Here is a 23,460-nt window from a genome sequence, read left to right on the forward strand (position 1 = left end):
TCCTTTAAAATTAATTTCCTTCAAATGGCCATCAAAAATGAAACTGAGGGTGCCAGTGAAATTGTCAGAATGATGTATGCATGAAATTATCTGACACAGTTTACCAGAAATAAGGAACACAAATCTCAACAGCTTCCATTTCCTTTCAAGAAAAAAATTAAAATATAGAAACACCTTTGCTATCTCCAACTGAAATACCTAAAGCAGTGAATACCTAAAGCTCACATGCTAAATCAAGATATCTGCTAGAAATCTCCATTTTACTTTTATAACATCTGTATTAAGAGAAAATTTTAAAAAGAATTATTGTGGAATGTTTTGGGAAGAAAAGCAGGGGGGAATGACAACAGCTATCTAACATTTGACACTTGCCATGTGTTAAGCACTGTAGTAAGTCTGTGAATTCATTTAATACTTAAAACAATCCTTCCTGGTTGGCACTGTTATTACCACCATTTTTAAAATGTAGAAACTGATGTAGAAAATAGTCTTGTGGGATTCAAACTTATTTTGCAACAAGCTTTTAATGAACAATATTATACATTTCAATGTGTACCATTCCTTATTCATAATCCACATATATCACGCCTAGCAGAATTGTATTAGTTTAAGCAGTGCAGTTTTTTAAAGATAAGAGTGGGAATTTTTTTTCTTTCAAAGAATTATCTTTAAGATTGAACATTTCTATTATTTATGTTCCTATTTTCTAATTTCTTAATTTCTGATTTTATCTTTATCATTTCTCTTTTCTTGCTTTTCTTCAGTTTCTAATTTATGTGATAATAGTGGTATGATGCTCTTTTTTTATTTGATAAATCTTATCCTTTAACTATTTTTTACTTTTTTGAAGATTCTATTTATTTATTTGAGAGAGCGCACACATGAGAGAGAAAGAGAAAGAGAGCACGAGCAAGGGGAAGGAGCAGAAGGAGAAGCAGACTCCTCACTGAGCAGGGAGACCTATGTGGGATTCAATCCCAGGGCCCTAAGGTCATCACCAGGGGTGAAGACAGAGCTTAACTGATTGAGTCACCCAGGTGCCCTATCCTTTAGCTTCTAAACGGTCCACGTCCTTGGATTAGGAATGGTCAAAGCATTGTAAAAATGCTGGTTGAGGGTTTTATCTAATCTAATTAACCAAATTTGAGAATTTCTTAAACTTTTATTATGGAACTTCACTCCATTTGCATTTATTATCAAAGACGCTAAGCTTGTCATTATACCCTCATTTGGTTTTCCCCCCACTTTCCTTTTTAGTTTACTGAAACATTTTCTTTGTTTTCTACATTTTTTAAAATGTAAATTTCTTTTCCTTCAGCTATTCAAAATCGTGAGCATTTGAATTACCATAGTGACTACTTTCAATTTTTAAAGACCTTACTTGACTGTATTTCTCTAATTACCAATGTAAATAATATAAGCACATCTATTCATTTGCACCTGTGTTTTAGAAGAAAAGTAGCTTTTGTTTATTTCCAATTACTTCCTGATTGTATTGTATAATTGAACTTTTAACAGAATATTGATTGTTTCAACTTATCCTCTTTTAATAGTTAAAATAGAAAATTATAATCATTATAATTATAAATGTTAAAAATAAACATTGATTAATAGAAATCAGCAAGTCTAACCAAAATTACAACTTTGAGGAATAACTGGCATCACTGGGGAAGAGAAAAAGAGTGGCCATTATGGGGTGGAGGGATTTTACATGAATCATTGTAATGAGCTGAATGCTCTCCCCCAAAAGTATGAACATGTCCTAATCCCTGAAACCTGTGACTATTCCTGATTTGTGACGAAATTAAGGATTTTGAGGAGAGGAGACTGATATTTCTGGATTATCTGGGTGGGCCGACACGCCATCCCAAGTACCCTTATAAGAAAACGACAGAGGGAGATTAGAGGGTGACACAAAGGAAAAGACAATATGAAGACAGAGGCAGAGACTGGAGTGAGGCTCCCACAAGCCAAGGAACACCTCTTCTAGAGCTTCCAGAGGGAAGGGGGCCTTCCGGACACCTTAATTCCAGACTTCTAGACTCAACCACAAAAGAATTCATTTCTGTTGTTTTCAACTACCCAGTGTGTGGTAATTTGATAGGGCAGCCGAGAGAAACTGAAACAGCAATACATTCCTCCCTTTGACAAGTCTAATGGGACTAGGTAAGAATCTAAAGTATTTTTAATTATATTTTAGTTCTCAAACTGCACTTCTTTCAATACTATGTAAGGACGGGGCCATGCAAACTGACTGAGCAGGGTAGAGAATGACAGCAAACATTAAGTGTTTCCCTCATGCAGGTACTCGCCTAGGTACTTTACATACATTAAATCTTTTCCTCACAAAAGAAGCCTGTGAGGCTTCCAGAGTTTAAGATCACCAAATTTATACAAGATCACAAAACAAGAGGCAGCTGTAGAGCTGGGATTACAACCAAGGTTTTCTGAATTTGTGACTCAAAATCTTTGGCTAAAAGGGACTACATTGCTTTTCATTTCACTTGCACTCTACCTTTTGTCAAAGAAATTGAAATTGTGTTTCAGGATGTATGAAAATTGATCTCCAATCAGGCACTGGCATTGTTTCAACACAGCTTTTGGGAAACACTAATATTTCTGCTACCTGGAACCGCTACTGTTGATAAACAGAAGTGCCAGTGAAAGCTTGTTGGTCCAGACGTTTGCTGTGCATGAAATCTGAAAATCTGCCCCCTCTCCTCTAGACCAGTAAGCTCCAACATAGTTACTCTAATCTTTTTCTGACCCTCTCTCATAAGCCATGTTTTTCCTTCCATAATCTTTACATAATCATTTTTCTTAGGATGACTATTGTCTAAAACCAAAAAAATGTTGAAACTCTTAAGAGTGTCTTGTCGATCATTATACAAGGACAGAATGTTCAAATCAGATTGTCCTGGGCAAACTGGCATGTAGAGTCCCTCTAGTTATTTATTTAGTGCATTAAATATTGCAATTCCATCTTCCCTTACAGAGTATAAGTTCTAGAGAGCAAAACACTGATTTATTTCTGCTCTTCATTTTATCCCCATTGCCTAGTACAGTGTCTGACACTCAGTGAATACACAATAAATACTTGATAAATGAGTCATTCAACCTTGATATACAGAGAGTTATTTTATATGGTGGTAAGAGGCTCATATTTTTTTTAAGATTTTATTTATTTATTTGCCAGCGGGAGGGCACAAGGGGGGGTGGCAATGGGGCAGGCAGGGCATGGCTCATACTCTTAGAGTACACAGTAAAATTCTTTAAGATTCACAAGTAACTATGTTGAAAAATATTGGAATTATGAAGTGATTTAAATTATTGAAAATACCCTATGCCAAGGCAAAAGGAACACATCCACATCAGATGAGCTGCAATTCTCCAGCAGCCACATTAGCCTAACAAAGGCAGGCATTTCCTGGCTTGGGCCCAGGGCAACCAAAAACAGTTGTTATAGCAGGTCAGATGTGCCCCTCATCCAACCTGGTTTTGTCCCTAGAGCCACAGGCCGAGTCACCTCTAATATGTAACTCCATTTATGACAGCACTAGACACTAAGAATGCTGTAGCCTGGAATTCTGTAAAACACTAAAATGCATTTTCACTTTTAGAAAAAAATGTATTATTGAAATATTTGGAAAGCCATGGACATTATCTCTAATCCATGATCTTGCTAAAAGAGCTAAAGCCATTGCATGATTCCTAGTAAACTGGTACATGATTTTAATACCCTTGTCTGTAAAAGCCAGTATTTCCATAGACCTTTTATTGTGCTACTTTGTCATCTTTGCAAGGACTTATTCTGGTGGGGTTTTTGTTGTTGTTGTTGTTGTTGTTCATTTGTTTGTTTTTAACATAAACTGATGATATCCAAGATCTATTTAGAAAAAAAAAAAGTGAAATGACTAATGGACCTTACTACTTACTGAATTGTGACTCCAAAGCAGAAATAGGTTGAATTTGTTTGTTAACTAACTTGCAAATATTAGCCCAATTGAAAGCATAATGGACACTATTATGTAATAGATGTAAAGATTGTCTGGACTGTAGGCTTATAATTAGGCCATTAATAAGAACTAAGCGCTACTGTACACTTTTCCTGAGAAGATACGGTAATAGTGGTAACAGAAAATCTGGCGTCTTTACAGTCCCATTATCAGGTCCAGAAAAATCTTGGCTGAATCGAAGCAGAAAAACAATTTATCACATCACCAGTTGAAACGGGATGTTCCAGCTCATCCAAAGTCTACTTACTGTACGTTTACCTCTCTCCTCCAAGAGGCTTAGAAATCATTCATGGTTAAATAACTAGTTATCGAAAGATAGACTGACAAGCACAATGTAGGCAAGGTAGATGCTTGTCCTGATTCAGCTCCAGCCTATCATGGTTGGACAGCTCAACCTCTAAGGGGGTAAAAAGATAAGCTATATAGGCTAGAATTTAGTTTCTATTTTAGAAGACAGAGGGCCCAAAGCAAGAAAAATCCTAATTAAATAAAGGCTGCTCTCCGTATACCTCACTCTTTCAAAAGCTCTTTGGCAATTTTGAAAGGGAAATATCTTCTCTCCTAAAATTCAGTATGTTAAAGTCTTTGTAGCTCACATCCCTTGAGTGTTGTTCATTAGAAATATCTATCCATGATTTTCTGAATTTAAAAATATTTTACATCTGTGTTGGATAAATGTACTTAATCTTAAGAGAAATGAAAGAATTTGAGATTAAATGTTACAACAAAAGGAAGTAGAATCAAAACACTTGGTCTTTACTTGAAAGGCTTTCTGAAGAGGTTGATCAATTGAAAGATATTCAAATATGGAAATCAATCCAGCTGTCAGGAAAGCTTCATCCTTGTCCTTTAGAAAAGGTTAATAAGAATTTATTATTAATGGGCTTGAACTTATGGTTTCAGATGAAATGTGAGTAATAGTAGTGAGCCAGGTACATCATTTCAGAAGTAAAATAATGGCATGAAGTCATTTCTAGGGCAGTAAATGACTATTACCTCATCCTGGTACAAAACAAAACTGGTAAATACTTTTCACACTAGATGTAAGACAGTTAAGCCATAGTTTCTCCAAGATAACTCTGAAGTTCTCAGCATCTTTGTATTACCAGTGGGCTTCTAGACTCCTGGAAAGCAATACACCAGCATTTAAGACTCTCCCATTGTGTGGCAACTTTGACATACTATGCCAGATGATGGGTAAAATCTTATAGTATGTCCAGTCTCATTCCAAACGGCTCAGCTTGTTTTTGCTCACAAGTTTTACATACGCACACACACACAGACACACATTAAATATTTATTAACACTAATATGGATTTCTAGAATAAAGAGTATATTCTGCTGATATATAATTTATTACTTTATTCCTGGTCCAAGTCATATACCTTTAAAACTACATTATCCTTGTCATCGTGTATTATGTAATATTCTGCACTACTTAAGTTGTATACCTGTTGTATTGCTATTCATCATTTTTTTGGAAAGTGATCAATGTGATGAGTGATATAAGTGATTTCAGATGAAGGATTTGCTGATGAACATGAATTTCATCTCTCCTCTCTTCCCTTAACTACACTTTTGTAGACTTATTCATCACCATTGAAAGAGGAGGCTAAAACATTCCAGGAGGGAAACAAAGAGTCTCCAGAAGTTACATATTAAATAATGAACTCCTACAAACTTTTAAGCATTCTCTCCTTAGAGAATTAGCATCTACTAAATATCAAGCTCTATCCTTCCTCACTGAAAGTCTTTACTACTAAGGGAAAGTCATATTTAGAAAAAAGCTTTTCTTAAATTAAAAAAAATAAAACTTACTCCTTGGGATAGCATGCATGATAAGCTATTTTAACTTGCTTTTCCAGAAAGTCAGTAAAGGATAAAAGAATATATGTAAAGAAGACTGACTTTAAGTAACAATATAGATCTTTTGTATTCAAAATACATAGCAGTTTTAACAATAAATAAGAACATCTTAAAATGTTATTTTTCATTGTGTATGGAATTACAGGCTCAGGTTTTCATTTTTGACTAGTCAGAAAATCAAGGGAGTATAAGTAAGTCGAATTTCTACACCAGCGTTGAATCAGTTTAGGGGGTTTCTGAAGTGTTGACTTCCCAATGTCTGTGAAGAAACAATGTTTAACTGCCTCTATATATAAGACCTCCAGCATCACAAACACTGTGATGTGAAAGGCCCTCTCCATGCTCTTCTGGGGCCCTGTTGAGCACTATATTACCTAAAAAAAAAATCTATCTTAAGAAAAAGAATATAATTAGAATGATAACCCAACTTCTTCAAAAGGACTATCAGGGGCACATATGTGGCTCAGTCAGTTAAACATCTGATTCTTAGTTTTGGCTCAGGTCATGATCTCATGGGTCATGGGATTGAGCCTTCACAGCAGGCTCCACCTTCAGTGAGAAGTCTGCTTGAAAATTCTCTGCCTCAGTCCATCTCCCATCATTCCCCTCTAAAATAAATAAACAAATCTTAAAAATAAATAAGGACTATCAAAGCTTGCATCCTATCAAGACTAACTTCCTTCTTTGTTTCGGTTAGGACAGGGCAAGTAGTCTAAGACTACCAGCTCAACCTTCATTCACAGATCTACACACTCCCCAAACTGATTCATTTTCTGCCTATCACTGCCTTTCAAACTCTGCTGCTGGCCTGCATTGTATTCTCAACTTCTTCCCTAAATTTCCCTTTGCCTTCTTAAACCTGAAACCTGACTACCCCCGGAAAATGTACTTGTCTTTCAGCAAATACACTTCAGAATTTTTTTTTCCTCCCACATTCCCATACAATTACCCTCAGAAGTGTCCTCCTTAGTCCTCCTTTTCTTCCTGATAATTGGCATGTTATTCTTCCTTAAAAGCTCTAACATCTAAAAGGCATTTCATCAACTCCCTCACTACTTGTCTCCCTTGTCACACTCCTACACTGACCTCTGCTCACTGACTCGCACTTCTGGAAAATCTTGGCATCTGGATTACATTCTTACTCCACCTTATCATCATTGATATAAGATTACCCAGCTGACTCTTCACCTCCACAAGTCAAACTGTCTACCCACCTTAGCCAATATTTGTCAATAATAAGGGCTCGACTAGCAAAATATAAATTTCTAGCATCCCACTTTCTGACTAAAATCTATGTTTCTAGGCCATGTACGTTAGTACCTTCACATCCATCTTCATCCCCATTGATACCTCCAATCATTTGACAATCGTCACTTGTGTTAGTTTTCTATTGCTGCTTTAAAAATTTAGCACAAATTGGATGGCTTAAAATACTGCTTACTTATTATCTCAATTTCTATAGGTCAGAAATCTGGGCATTGTGTGGCTCAGTCAGTTCTCTGCTTAGAGTGGCACAAGGCCCAAAGCAAGGTGTTGGCAGGGCCCTTCCTTTCTGAGAGCTCTGGGTCCGTTCCACTTCCAAGTTCTTTCAGGTTGCTAGTAGAATCCTATTCCATACAGTTCCAAGACTGAGGTCCCCATTTTCTTGCTGGCTGTTAGCTGGGGTTATTTTCAGATTCTGGAGTCTACCCAGATTCCTTGAAATAGGTCCACTCTCCCTATCTCAAAGCTAAACAGGTTGAGTCCTTCTCAATCTTCAAATCCTTTAACTTTTGCTCTACTTCATCTCTCCTCTCCTTCTAGCCAGAGAAAGTTCTCCATTTTTAAGGGCATAGCAGTAGTTGGGGTTACTCAGATAATCCAGGAAGATCTCTCCATCTCAAGGTCCATAATCATAACCACATCTACAAAGTCCCTTTTGCCACACAACATAATATTTCCACAGATTCTGGGGATGTGGGTGTGGATGTCAAATTTAACAAAATCAAAACCAAACTCTTGACTTCATCCCTTTTGAGAGAGTCAACTAGCAGTTTCCAAATACCCATTATTTCTTTTTCCTTAGCAAAATATTTCCTGATTTTCCAAAGGACATATGGATACCTAGAAGCAAGACTATATTTCTCAGCCTCTCTTGCAGTTAAATATGACTATGTTACTAAGGTCAGACCAATCGAATGTGAGTATAAATACCATGTATAATTTCTGGCAAGTGCCAAATGCAACTTCTGGAAATTATTCTGAGAGGGAAGGTGGACAAATACCTTCCTATCCCTGGCAATGCTAACCCTCAAAAGACAGCACATTTTTCCCCAGATAGGAACTTTACTTCTAGATTATACTGCCACATGGAGAGGGAATTGTGTTTGAACGTAGCCTCTAGACTTGAACAGCCAAGCTTTACTGGATGTAGTAAGAGAGGGGTTGACTTTTTTTTCATTCAATAAAATCCCTTGCCTCCCCTTAACCATTAACCTGGATCAAATATAAAGTATATTCTATTTAAAACATTCTAAAAGCATGCTTTTAAGCACAAATATAAACATAATCCCACTTTTAATTTAGTGCCCCCCCTACTCTATCTGCTATCATTCAATCACTTGTAAACATCTCGGAATGTTCACTGCATGCAAAACACTGGTTTGAATATAGCAGTGCCGTACTTCACCAAGTATTCTGGAATAGTTAAGCAAGGAATGAAATCCATCAAACTTGGGAGTTAGAAGGGCACACATGTGCCCTATCCCTCTGTGGGCCTAATCCTAAGGTAAAAAGCTAAACAATTCTCAGATGTTTAAAGAATACGTCATACATTTTGCTCTCACTTGTATCTACATATAGAACATGCCACTGTAACTGTTCTACATCTCTAGGGCATACCTGTACAGTGGATACCTTTCTTTATGGACCATCCAAAGGACATAACTTATCATGTTGGTTTTTTGATTGTTGTTTTTTTTTTTTTTCAGTAGGTCTTTGGCAATAGTATGGAATTCTGCATGTGCATTCCTATGTGCTAATCTTATTCTTCCCTTTATTAGTTTGCTATGACTTTTTTAATATTGCTTTTTCCCTCAAATTCTTATTACCACCTAAAATTCTCTATGGAATAGAGCTGAAATGATTATGCAAATAAAATAAAGTTCTTGTGTCTGGAATGGGTTTAACATGCCTGCCAAGCACTCAGGACAAAGTATGTGGTTTGGATTCAGGGCTGACGATCTATTTTTAGGTGACTACTCAGCCATTCTTTACTAAACAAGTAAGATTCTAATTTCAGGGATGCTCTCCTTTGCTTTAATTTAATTGATTATGCATTGTCATTCTTTTATATTAATCTCTGCTTTTTAAATGTGTTTTAAGATGGCTGACTGACTGCATGATTGAGATAGAGATCCACTATCTGGAATAAGCACCTCATAAACCAATCACTTCTAGACTTTTCAGGCCATCAGCAGTCATTTTCTCATATAGAAAAGCAAACAAGCCCTACCAAAGCCTTTCATAAGTAAAGGCTGAAATTATTCAGAACAGATGAAGTTCAATTGGAACAAGACTAGCATAAACAGAAACCTGGAAAAGTGGTGTGGGAAATCAGGTAGGAGGATGTGAAGTGACACTACTCTGTTATCTGGTGCATACATAATAGAAATTATTAAAAAGATAAATGCAATAAATGTTAGTATTCTGTTTCCCTTATATACAGAATTATTGATGAGAGTAGACATTCTGAATCTTCGAGGATATCTTTTAAACTTTATTTTAATGAAAAGAAACATGAGCAAATGAAAGGGCTACTTATGTCTCCTTTCCCCTCAAACCTAATGTTATCAAGGAGAAAAGAAAAACATAGAACTGTCATCCGTCATTCTTGTCCTTTCATTTCTATATCATATTATCTATCTATAATTTCCACACATTGCAAAGATTATGTATGGGTATTCTTAAACTTCCAAATATTAGAAAGTCAAGCATGGTGGTCTATATTTCGTATACACAATGTTAACTGATGTGGGAGAGAAATATAGTCATGACCTCATTCATATGGTAATTTCTTATATAGACACTTTCCAGGACAACTCAAAATCCAATAACTAACAATTATGCAATGAAAATACAACTTCAGGTATTATCAGTATTTCAAAAACAGAAAGCAGCATCTCTGGGTGAATTTAATATTTTAGGGAAGTTTAAAGAAAAATTAACTCTCTAAGTGAAAATTATCAAAAACAACAATTTACATGATAGTTCTATAATGTCAATTTATCTAAGCTGAACTATATTTCCCAGAACTCCCTGTCTGGTATGTTTCCCATTTGGTTAGGCCACAGAGATTGTCCTGAGAGATTTGGATGGCCCAAGTAAAGAGCAGTCATCTTATAGCTCATCAACATTATTCTTGACTGGGTGACTCATTTTGTTGATGTGTGGTAGTAAGTAAGACTGCAAGTACTCCACCATCCTCTAGATCCTCTTTTAGATTCTCCAACTTCTGAGTCAGGTTTGTGCATTTTAGCTCCTTAGCAAAGCTTCTGTGGGCCCTCCATACTACCAAAATCAGAGACAAGGAAAACTGACATGTTTCAGTCCATCCTCATGGACTCTACCGTTTTGTGTCTATCTTCCTCACAACTGTCTTTCTTGCAAACTTTAGCTCCAGGGTCACATAGGAAGTCATGGACCTTAAAAAAATTTATTTAACCAGCTCTAAATATTATGTTAAGTCAAATTGTTATAACAAACACAAATCCCTTAACATATATATAGATATAGATGGATCTATACAGATATAGATGGATATAGATATCTGTATAGATCCATCTATATCTATATATATATCTTCTAACATTTCATTTCTCCAAATGAGTACTCACTGAAAAATCACAATCCCTCATATATTTATGTCACTCAACACACCTATAGATATTTAATGCAACAGTTCTCTCTAATACCATAGCCCACTATATATGGGTTAGCCAGCCTGGAAAGAAGGGAACAACCTCTTTTCTTTTCAAATGCAAAACACAAATGCAACTACTTCGTGGTTCCAAAGTAATTGCCTCATTTTCTCCTTTTAAACTCTACACAGTTCCAATCCAAATGATTTGGTGACCACTAAACTCCTGTAAATGTGCTGCATAATTCTTGACTGGAAATATGTCCTCAATTTCGGATTCTCTTTCCTCTCGCCTTGGACCAGTAGAGATCTCACCAAGACAGCTCCATCATTCCTCCACAGGAAAAAGGGAAACTTATGCAAATTATTCATACAATAAGAAATTTCATGTTTTGGAATGAATAATAAAAAATATTCATAAATCTATATATGTAAGGCTTTCTACTTTATTGTATCAAAATTATATTTCAATTAAAAAATAAAAAGGAAACCCGTGTTTTGTGTTTCAGTAATTGCCACAGCATGTATTTCAACAGAATGCCCTGGAGGATCAGGGTCAGGACCAAGACACCAAGATCCCAGTTTTGCATAAATTAACCTGCCAACATGTTTATGCATCATACATGATATAAAGAAAATAACCGTATCCATTTCTCTCCATAAATCATAGCTTCATTGGCTTCTTATAAAATCAATGCATTCACTGCAAAAAGAATAAATTAAAGCACTTCAGGGAAAAAATTTTAAAGGAAGAAATGTATCACCCAACAATAACAACAACTTGGGAAACTTTAGTCTGGTTATCTTCCAATGTATACATACACATATACAAACAGAGAAACAGCTAGCTGAATAAATAATTAAATAGTGAAACAGATAAAACAGTATATAACAATGAGATTCTACCATAGTTATATAAAGAGCTTTGCTAGAGTAAAAATCTTCATATTCTCAAGTAAACTGAGTAAATTAAATAACCTTTCTGTGTCTCAAGTTTCTCATAAGTAAAATTAGGAAAACAGTAGAACCTTTTTATATGTTTGCTACAAGAATTAAAGTGCTTATTAGATGTAAAACACTGAGATCATATATTCAGTAAATGTTAATTATTATGTCATAGTGGAAAATATTTGATTGTGTAAGGCTTTAACAGAGGAAAAAGAATCTGAAGAAATAGCTGATTAATGTTTCTTTAATACTAGTTCCTAAAGATCTCTACAATCAAGAAGAAAATTCTTAAAAGATATCAATATGTAAGTGGGTAGGAGAAGAATAAATGAAACAAGATGGGATTGGGAGGGAGACAAACCATAAGTGACTCTTAATCTCACAAAACAAACTGAGGGCTGCTGGGGGGAGGGAGGTTGGGAGAAGGGGGGTGGGGTTATGGACATTGGGAGGGTATGTGCTTTGGTGAGTGCTGTGAAGTGTGTAAACCTGGCGATTCACAGACCTGTACCCCTGGGGATAAAAATATATGTTTATAAAAAATAAAAAATTAAAAAAAAAGATATCAATATGTTGGATTTATTTTTGGATATACCTCTTTTTACACAGTATATCCAATAGCTTGTTAACAAGAAAAAGGGTGTGAGGTTAATACTGATATTATTATATGTTAGCTTTTTCATATCTCATAATTATACATTCATTTTATATTTTTATTTTTATATCATTTTTCTTGTTTTGTCAGGATTTATAAGATACTTTTTCTGTTCTGTATTAATGATTCTCTCATAATTTACCCTCTTAAATGTAGTTCATATTTAAGTGGCTTCCATAGTCATGACTAGTCATTCTACTGCTACTTTTTCATTTGAGTTCTTTATCTGGATGAGTTGAATTTCAATTTATTCATTTTCTCTAGAATAATTTGGGGGTTCTATATCCTCTGAGTTTTCCACGTTTGAGATGCTTTTGTATTGCCTTAATTCCAGAATAAATACTGTTGACCCTTGAACAACCAAGGGTTAGGAGCACTGACCCCCCACATAGTCAAAAATCTGCGTATAACTTTGACTCCCATAAAAGTAACTACTAATATCCTATTGTTTACCAGAACTGTACCAATAACATAAACAGTTGATAAACATGTATTTTGTTTGCTATATGTATAATATACTGTATTCTTATAATAAAGTAAGCTAAAGAAAATAAAACATCATTTTAAAAATCATAAGGAAGAAAATAAATCATAAGGAAGAAAAAATACATTTATAACATTGTACTATATTTATTTTAAAAATCCACATAAAGTGGGCCCATACAGTTCAAACCTATGATGTTTAAGGGTCAACTGTACTTGGCTGAATATAAATAATATCTTTTGATCACAGTTCTTCTTTAGGAATCTTTAGACTTTGTTCCACTGTCTTCTAACATTGATAGTGTTTGGTGAAGACTGAAAGTAGCTATTAAAGAGGGAAATTTTCCTTTATAATTATACTTTTTCTGGTTCATTTGTTGTCTTTTCTGTGTCAGGAATACCAATTATCTTTATATTTTATCTTGTTTGCCTATCCTTCATATCAGTAACTGTCTCTACCTTGCTCTATCCTCTATGTCAATGATTGTTTTAGCTTTTATTCTATTTTTGCTGGTTTTAATTTATTTATCAGATTTATAATGGAGTTTGTTGTTGTTATATTCATTTTATTTCCCTTTTTCTTCTATCTTATTTTACTTCTCATTCCATTGCTTAACATCCAGATGTTGTTTCACAGAATTTGTGTATCGTAGAAAGTTTTCTTTTGTTTCCTGAGCTTTCTTACAGTTCAGGTTATTTTATGTGATGCGATGTCTCTCTTTATTTCTTGAAGGTCTTTTCATAATAGTGTGCTTATATCATCCCCCTATATCAGTGCTTCAATCAATGTAACATTGCAGTTCCTCCTGAGAAGAGGCAGAATCGATCTTCCCAGCCCTTAACTTCAGACAGGACTTGTGGTTTTTTCGGCCAAAGAGATATGGTATATTTGTTAAAAGACTAGCCCTCAAGAAACTTTGTATACTTCTACTTCCTCTCTTTGACCTCTGTCCATCCAAAATGTGAACAAGCCTGGGCTACCTAGCAACAGGAATGAGAGACCACATGGAGTCACGATGCACAGTCCCATCTGTGATGACCTGGCCACTGAAACAGACCCATGACTGAGCCTAGCTGAAATAAAACTCCCTACCTGAGCACAGGCCAGTATGCCAATCTCCAGTACTGGAGATTATAAATCCTTATAATTTTAAGCCACAGAATTATGGTGGTTTATTATGGAACAAAATATAATTGATTAAGTCTCCACACCATTACTTTTCCTCCTCCATGCCTTAAACATTGGCAGCTTTATTCAGCACTCCAGCTTTCTCTAATATGTGAATTTTCTTGTGTACTTTCTTCTTTATCTCAGATAATCGGTATCTTCTATACCCTATGTTTCCTCCCCCCACACATACAGTTTTATAGGAGTGATGGCTACTACTTCTTGTCCTTTTTGCCTGAGGGCATGGAGATGGGGTAGCATGGGAATGGGAGGACATTGAGCATTAGCTAGGTTTCTGGGCTTATTTCATTCTTCTGAGATGCCATAACTATTTATTATCTGACTCCCATGGGCTTCAGCTCACCCTCCTAACACTAAGACCTTTTGGTCCTGCTAATGAACACTGATTTTTCAGAGACAGATAAGAATGTCTACTTATTATTATTTTTTTTTTCAATTTTTTTTTTTTAATTTTTTATAAACATATATTTTTATCCCCAGGGGTACAGGTCTGTGAATCACTAGGTTTACACACTTCACAGCACTCACCAAATCACATGCCCTCCCCAATGTCCATAATCCCACCCCCTTCTCCCAAACCCCCTCCCCCCGGCAACCCTCAGTTTGTTTTGTGAGATTAAGAGTTATTTTTAACTTTCAAATGATTTTCCCCACCTTTTCACCAGGTTACCTATTCACTTTAAAAGGCCATTTCTTTCCAAATCGGGTCAATAGTGAAAATTTTCAGGGTTTCATTATGTATGCTTCATTCTGTCATACAGAAAACAGGTCTTAGGGGTGAGGAGCCAGGCTATATCTCACCAGAAATGTTCTTTCTTCTTCCTCAGCTGTCCATTTTTTTTTTTTTTTTTTTTTTTTTTTTTTGGTTTATGGCCTGATATTATACCTCCTTTCCTTAATTTCTGGCTACTTGTAATTTGTTATTATTTTTTTACACCTACCAATTTTTATTTATTTTTTAAATATTAGGATGAGAGATTTTACTTTATTTTAGCTGTAAGTTTGTCATATGTGTATAATGTTACACATGGTTATACCCAGTAACATTACATTCACCTGTTATTTTTCAGAGAAGTCAAACCCAGAAGTAAAAAACTCTTCATAAGTCTGAAAAGGTGAATCTGCCACTTCAATTGTGTAGTTACTCCTGCCCTAAAGATTGTTATCACTTACAAGATTCTTGAAAAGGCTGTGATTCCTAACTAGGTGACAACACTTAAAACAAGTGTTCACTGTTGGAGAGGTCTAAAATTCACACAAAATTAGGGTGAACTGTTCTAGGAAGCCAGCTTGAGGCACATGGGATTCTTAAACCTGCACAGTTCTTTTTCTTTGTTCTTCTAGCCAGAACCCTTCATGATGAATAATGTTCTCTGAGGTCTAACGTTTCCTGTGCTTCCTTTGTCCTCCTGCTTAAAAAGCCTTTATGTTGGAGAATCCCTCACATCCTGCCTTTTTTTTTTTTTTAAATTCTCAAAGCAGGGTTTCTAGTGACACTCACTTTTAGCTGAAGGGATTTTGTATTTGCAGCTTATTTTGTGGAAGAATACAGTAAATTGGTGACCTCCTTTCCCCTGTCTGCTATGTGGAGTTTATTTAATTTAGCCTTTTGATATAAAACTGGTGTGAACTAGAAGAGGGCAGAGGAGGGTTAAAGAGTCCAGCTGAGCACCCACAAGTTAGAATCTCCAAATGCCTCTGGAACTTTTACAAATCAAGAGGAGAAAGATTTCAAGTGGAACCCTGAAGAGAAACATCAAAAGTTCCCTCTTTTCTATCTTTCCTTCAATTATATATATATATATATATATATATATATATATATATATATATAATTTTACTATTGTCTTTTAAAAGTTTCTGTGGTAGAGGGATAAAATTGGGAAGAATTTTGGGAAAATATTATAATATAGACATGAAATAATATATAAATTCTTTGTGAAGTTTTTCTTTTCAAGTCAAACTCAAGTTGTCACATTATTCTTGTGTTGCTTTAGTGGGACAGCATAAGAACTACACCTAGGGTTTTAGGGAAGCTTTCATAAAAGAGAGGCTAGAATAATATTAAGATTCATGGGCTACATCTGCATCCATGCACTATTTCTGAAAATTCAACGTCACTTTTCTATAACACTAATTAACATCCTAAATAAAGGAACAAATATATTCCTGTTATAATCATTAAAAGAGGAAAAATATGAAGGTATCATAAACAAAAGAATTTCTAATTACTCTTCTTCCTTGTTCAATATACTACTTCATTGCAACTGTAGCTGTAGGAGATTTCAATTGGTTTTGTATACTTAGCTTCCATCCCTTCTAATTTTGCTATCAGGACACATTCTTACTCCTTTATAAACAGTGTTGACTTCTGCTTGCAGGGTACTTCTCCCTCTTCTGTCTAAGGGAGGGTTGCTACAAAATCCAAGCTTGGGCAATCAGGTTCTTCTCTACTCCAAACTCGTAATTTAAATCTTAATTAAATATAATGACATAAAAGCTGAGATCCAGATGGCTCTTTTTCATCCCAAAGTTGAAATCATGAAGGATGTTTCACATGGGGAGTTTTAAAACCTATTGATGTCTCCATCTACCCAAAAGACCCTGAATTAATTGGTCTGAAGTGTAGCTTGAGCTACACAGGATTTTTTAAAATTCCTTAGCTTGTTACAAAATTCAGTGAGAATTAAGAACCACTGCTCTAAGTCATAAGAGATCCATTTGGTTTCTGCTACCCTGATCTGTGAAATGCCCTCATTCATACCTTTTCAGAAGGTGATTATTCCATTTTTTTAATACTGTAAACTACCTTATATTATCCCAATAAATATTGCCTACATTAGCCAAGTCAGTTTCTATTACTTGCAACCAAGAAACCCTAATTGTAATTGTGCTACTAAAGATTGAGTATATGATGGTAATTATCTAAAATACACACACACATATATATAGGCACCTAGGTAGATCAGTAGGTTAAGCATCTGACTCTTGATTTTGACTCAGGTCATAATCTCAGGGTCCTGGCGTAGAGCCCCACATCAGGGTCCACACTCAGTGAGGAGTCTGCTTGAGAATTCTTTCTTTCCCTCTCCCTCTGCCCTCTCTAGACTTGTGCTCTCTCTTACTCTCCTACTCTAAAATAAATTAATAAATATTAAACATTTTTTAGTATCTTCCTAATAACTCTTCTTTCCCTTTAAAGTAAAACTCCTCTACCATCCAGCAGACCACCATAAATGGTCACACTGAATATTGACCATCAGGGTCCCTTGGCCAAGGAGGGAATAGGGATAAGGACTATAATTTAGTCTACAGTCTTCTTGCCAAAGTGTATATCCTGGCACAGAACTTCACCTGCCTGTGGGAAAAGACTTTTTTTTTTAAATTTATGCAAAGGTATCATCAGGTTTTCAAGCCATGAGCCCATGGAATGAATCTGCTAAAAGAGAGTGTCTTTTCCTAATTTGCCAGAAGAAGACATATGGGTAGTGGCCCTAACAATTCACATTCTAACACAATCAATCTTTTTTTTTTTTTTTAACTTCAATACTTAGATTATTTTATCCATTTAAAGACCCTAACTCTCTAGGGACGCCTGGGTGGCTCAGTTGGTTGGATGACTGCCTTCGGCTCATGTCATGATCCCGGACTCCCGGGATCGAGTCCCGCATCGGGCTCCCAGCTCCACGGGGAGTCTGCTTCTCTCTCTGACCTTCTCCTCTCTCATGTTCTCTCTCACTGTCTCTCTCTCAAATAAATAAATAAAATCTTTAAAAAAAAATAAAAAGATAAAAAAATAAAGACCCTAACTCTCTTACTTTCAAGATCTACCTCATGACCACTTCTCCTTAAATGACTTCAAATAGATAATAAGAAAGATATGGTTACTATTATTCATCTCTATCAGTTTATACCAGTGTCTAGAGAGGATTTTGATTTACATAAGGAAGGAACATGTCTCACCTAATCATAGTGTCAGATGTTGTAGAATCAGAAAGTAAATAGGTTAAGAATCATGAGTAAGGGATAGGTGGAGCTAGCTAGCGAGAGATAGCTACAGGGCTATGGGATCAGTGTAACAAAAATCCCAAAAATGTGCCAAAGATAAGGAAACAAATCAGACACCATGTCCTATATGTGTGTGTGTTGTGTGTGTGTGTGGGGGGGGTCCCCTTGTTAAAACAGCTATGGGTAATCAACAAAGAATTACTGGACCCTAAAAAGGGAGTAAGTCATTGAAGGTGTTATCACTAATCCTTACTCAATGGTGCTATCAATATTTGTTAAAAAGATTTAAATTCCCTGGTTAGCTTTCTATAAAAGACCAACCCTAAAAGCCCTCAGCTGCAAACCCTCTTACTCCTGAGAGCTTTTTCTGTATCCTTACTTAATAAAACTGGACTGTTCTATTCACTCTTCTTTGTCCACCAATACTCATCCTTCGACTCCAAGAGACAAGAACCTTGCTCTCCTACTTCAATAACATCTAACCATTAACTTAAAGCAGTGCTGGTATGTTGAGCGGTTTCTTTTTCCCTACTCTAGGTGAAAAGATTGATGAAGAAAAATGAGGTATTGATGTACTTATCTTAAAAAAGTATGAAAACTTTTCACTTAAATTCAGACAGTTTTTAAAAGAAATAATGTTTATTAAAACTAAAAAGTTTTTGGGCACCTCAGTGACTCAGTCGGTTAAGCATCTGATACTTGATTTCTGCTCACATCATAATTTCAGGATCGTAAGATCAGGCTGAGCATGGAGCCTGCTTGAGGTTCTCTCTCACCCTCTTCCACTGCCCCTCTCCACCCACTCACATACTCTCTCTCTCAAAAACAACAACAACAATAACAACTACAAAAGAAAACTAAAAAGTTTTGTTTTCAAGTGATTTGACCTGATTGGATAGTTTCAATGTATTTAGTCAATTTATGGATGTGAGTTGGAATATATTCTCCTAATTTTGACCTTTTCATACCAAGTTCATAAGCTGTCTCATTATGAAAATTAATAGAAAATTCTTAACCACAGTATGTATTAGTCATGCAGCTATGATCTGAGAGGTGCAACTTCAAGTATTTCAAAGATTCATGATTGTCAGTTTCTACTTGCCCCAATTTTTATCATTGGTATACAGAATTTTTTATTTGGCATTTCAACATGGGGCCAATTTTCCTTTTACAGTTTAATATAGCCAACTAAAGGTTTCCTTTAGCTTGTTTTATTTAAGTTTATAGTTTATTAATCTCTCAGTATAAAACTTTAACAGATTAAATTGGTTTTATGATTGTAGATTACCAAACAATCAAAGAAATATTTTCCTTACATAAAAGCACCCAATGGTGTTTGTTATTTGAGCGAATCAGCATGAAATGAAAAGTGTAATCCTTTCACACTTAATGTTAATTAAGTCTTGCACAGGGTTCATAGATATCTGAGAGAAGGAAACACACCAACCAAAAGAGTGGTGTTTACATAAAATATATGGGAGACAAAAGGTGAAAATGACTGACTTAATGGATTTAAGACTGAGATTAGCCCTGTGGTTTTATGGACCCCCATGGGTGAGTCTTTAAAATATTATGTAGAATTAAAAGAACAGTGATTATTAATAAACTGACATTCAAAAGGCATTGTTTAAATTGCTACCACAGAGTCATTGTCTCTGAAGCTATAGGACAGGTAGCCCTAATTCAAGTTCATGAATTTCCACTAAGCTCTCAATAGAATGGAGCTTAATTTGTATCAGAGACCAATTGGAGAGGTTTTTTAGGTCTAAAAGGATACTATTTATGATCAGTAAGAAGTAAATTAGAAATATTCTACAAAATACTCAATCATTCACTGATGGTCTAAGATGATTTGTTTTCACAAAACACACATTAACTATCGTTTTTTTTAATTTTTTATTTTTTATAAACATATATTTTTATCCCCAGGGGTACAGGTCTGTGAATCACCAGGTTTACACACTTCACAGCACTCACCAAAGCACATACCCTCCCCAATGTCCATAATCCCAACCCCTTCTCCCAAACCCCCTCCCCCCGGCAACCCTCAGTTTGTTTTGTGAGATTAAGAGTCACTTATGGTTTGTCTCCCTCCCAATTCCATCTTGTTTCATTTATACCTCTCCTACCCACTTACGCCCCCATGTTGCATCACCATTTCCTCATATCAGGGAGATCATATGATAGTTGTCTTTCTCTGCTTGACTTATTTCGCTAAGCATGATATGCTCTAGTTCTATCCATGTCGTCGCAAATGGCAAGATTTCATTTCTTTTGATGGCTGCATAGTATTCCACTGTGTATATATACCACTTCCTCTTGATCCTTTCATCTGTTGATGGACATCTAGGTTCTTTCTATAGTTTGGCTATTGTGGACATTGCTGCTATAAACATTCGGGTGCATGTGCCCCTTTGGATCACTATGTTTGTATCTTTAGGGTAAATACCCAATAGTGCAATTGCTGGGTCATAGGGCAGTTCTATTTTCAACATTTTGAGGAACCTCCATGCTGTTTTCCAGAGTGGCTGCACCAGCTTGCATTCCCACCAACAGTGTAGGAGGGTTCCCCTTTCTCCGCATCCTCGCCAGCATCTCTCATTTCCTGACTTGTTGATTTTAGCCATTCTGACTGGTGTGAGGTGATATCTCATTGTGGTTTTGATTTGTATTTCCCTGATGCCGAGTGATATGGAGCACTTTTTCATGTGTCTGTTGGCCATCTGGATGTCTTCTTGGCAGAAATGTCTGTTCATGTGCTCTGCCCATTTCTTGATTGGATTATGTGTTCTTTGGGTGTTGAGTTTGCTAAGCTCTTTATAGATTTTGGACAGTAGTCTTTTATCTGATAAGTCGTTTGCAAATATCTTCTCCCATTCTGTCAGTTGTCTTTTGATTTTGTTAACTGTTTCCTTTGCTGTGCAAAAGTTTTGATCTTCATGAAATCCCAATAGTTCATTTTTGCCCTTGCTTCCCTTGCCTTTTGCGTTGTTCCTAGGAAGATATTGCTGCGGCTGAGGCCGAAGAGGTTGCTGCCTGTGTTCTCCTCAAGGATTTTGATGGATTCCTTTCGCACATTAAGGTCCTTCATCCATTTTGAGTCTATTTTTGTGTGTGGTGTAAGGAAATTGTCCAATTTCATGTTTCTGCATGTGGCTGTCCAATTTTCCCAGCACCATTTATTGAAGAGGCTGTCTTTTTTCCATTGGACATTCTTCCCTGCTTTGTCGAAGATTAGTTGACCATAGAGTTGAGGGTCTATTTCTGGGCTCTCTATTCTGCTCCATTGATCTATGTGTCTGTTTTTGTGCCAGTACCATGCTGTCTTGATGATGACAGCTTTGTAATAGAGCTTGAAGTCCGGAATTGTGATGCCACCAACGTTGGCTTTCTTTTTCAATATCCCTTTGGCTATTCGAGGTCTTTTCTGGTTCCATATAATTTTAGAATTATTTGTTCCATTTCTTTGAAAAAGATGGATGGTACTTTGATAGGAATTGCATTAAATGTGTAGATTGCTTTAGGTAGCATAGACATTTTCACAATATTTATTCTTCCAATCCAGGAGCATGGAACATTTTTCCATTTCTTTGTGTCTTCCTCAATTTCTTTCATGAGTACTTTATAGTTTTCTGAGTATAGATTCTGTGCCTCTTTGGTTAGGTTTATTCCTAGGTATCTTATGGTTTTGGGTGCAATTGTAAATGGGATTGACTCCTTAATTTCTCTTTCTTCTGTCTTGCTGTTGGTGTAGAGAAATGCAACTGATTTCTGTGCATTGATTTTATATCCTGACACTTTACTGAATTCCTGTACAAGTTCTAGCATTTTTGGAGTGGAGTCTTTTGGGTTTTCCACATATAGTATCATATCATCTGCGAAGAGTGATAATTTGACTTCTTCTTTGCTGATTTGGATGCCTTTAATTTCCTTTTGTTGTCTGATTGCTGAGGCTAGGACCTCTAGTACTATGTTGAATAGCAGTGGTGATAATGGACATCCTGCCGTGTTCCTGACCTTAGCTGAAAAGCTTTCAGTTTTTCTCCATTGAGAATGATATTTGTGGTGGGTTTTTCATAGATGGCTTTGATGATATTGAGGTATGTGCCCTCTATCCCTACACTTTGAATAGTTTTGATCAGGAAGGGATGCTGTACTTTGTCAAATGCTTTTTAGCATCTATTGAGAGTATCATATGGTTCTTGTTCTTTCTTTTATTGATGTGTTGTATCACATTGACTGATTTGCGGATGTTGAACCAACCTTGCAGCCCTGGAATAAATCCCACTTGGTCGTGGTGAATAATCTTTTTAATGTACTTTTGAATCCTATTGGCTAGTCTTTTGTTGAGTATGTTCGCATCTGTGTTCATCAAGGATATTGGTCTGTAGCTCTCTTTTTTGGTGGGATCCTTGTCTGCTTTTGGGATCAAGGTGATGTTGGCCTCATAAAATGAGTTTGGAAGTTTTCCTTCCATTTCTATTTTTTGGAACAGTTTCAGGAGAATAGGCATTAGTTCTTCTTTAAATGTTTGCTAGAATTCCCCCGGGAAGCCATCTGGCCCTGGGCTTTTGTTTGTTTGGAGATTTTTAATGACTGTTTCAATCTCCTTACTGGTTATGCATCTGTTCAGGCTTTTTATTTCTTCCTGGTTCAGTTGTGGTAGTTTATATGTTTCTAGGAATGCATCCATTTCTTCCAGATTGTCAAATTTATTGGCATAGAGTTGCTCATAGTATGTTCTTATAATAGTTTGTATTTCTTTGGAGTTAGTTGTGATCTCTCCTCTTTCATTCATGATTTTATTTATTTGGGTCCTTTCTCTTTTCTTTTTGATAAATCTGGCCAGGGGTTTGTCAATTTTATTAATTCTTTCAAAGAACCAGCTCCTAGTTTCGTTGATTTGTTCTATTGTTTTTTTGGTTTCTATTCCATTGATTTCTGCTCTGATCTTTATGATTTCTCTTCTCCTGCTGGGCTTAGGGTTTCTTTCTTGTTCTTTCTCCAGCTCCTTTAGGTGTAGGGTTAGGTTGTGTACCTGAGACCTTTCTTGTTTCTTGAGAAAGGCTTGTACCGCTATATATTTTCCTCTCAGGACTGCCTTTGTTGTGTCCCACAGATTTTGAACCGTTGTATTTTCATTATCATTTGTTTCCATGATTTTTTTCAATTCTTCTTTAATTTCCTGGTCGACCCATTCATTCTTTAGAAGGATGCTGTATAGTCTCCATGTATTTGGGTTCTTTCCAAACTTCCTTTTGTGGTTGAGTTCTAGCTTTAGAGCATTGTGGTCTGAAAATATGCAGGGAATGATCCCAATCTTTTGATACCGGTTGAGTCCTGATTTAGGACCGAGGATGTGATCTATTCTGGAGAATGTTCCATGTGCACTAGAGAA

The sequence above is a fragment of the Mustela lutreola genome, chromosome 4 (genome assembly GCF_030435805.1).
Source record: "Mustela lutreola isolate mMusLut2 chromosome 4, mMusLut2.pri, whole genome shotgun sequence".
NCBI lineage: Eukaryota > Metazoa > Chordata > Mammalia > Carnivora > Mustelidae > Mustela > Mustela lutreola.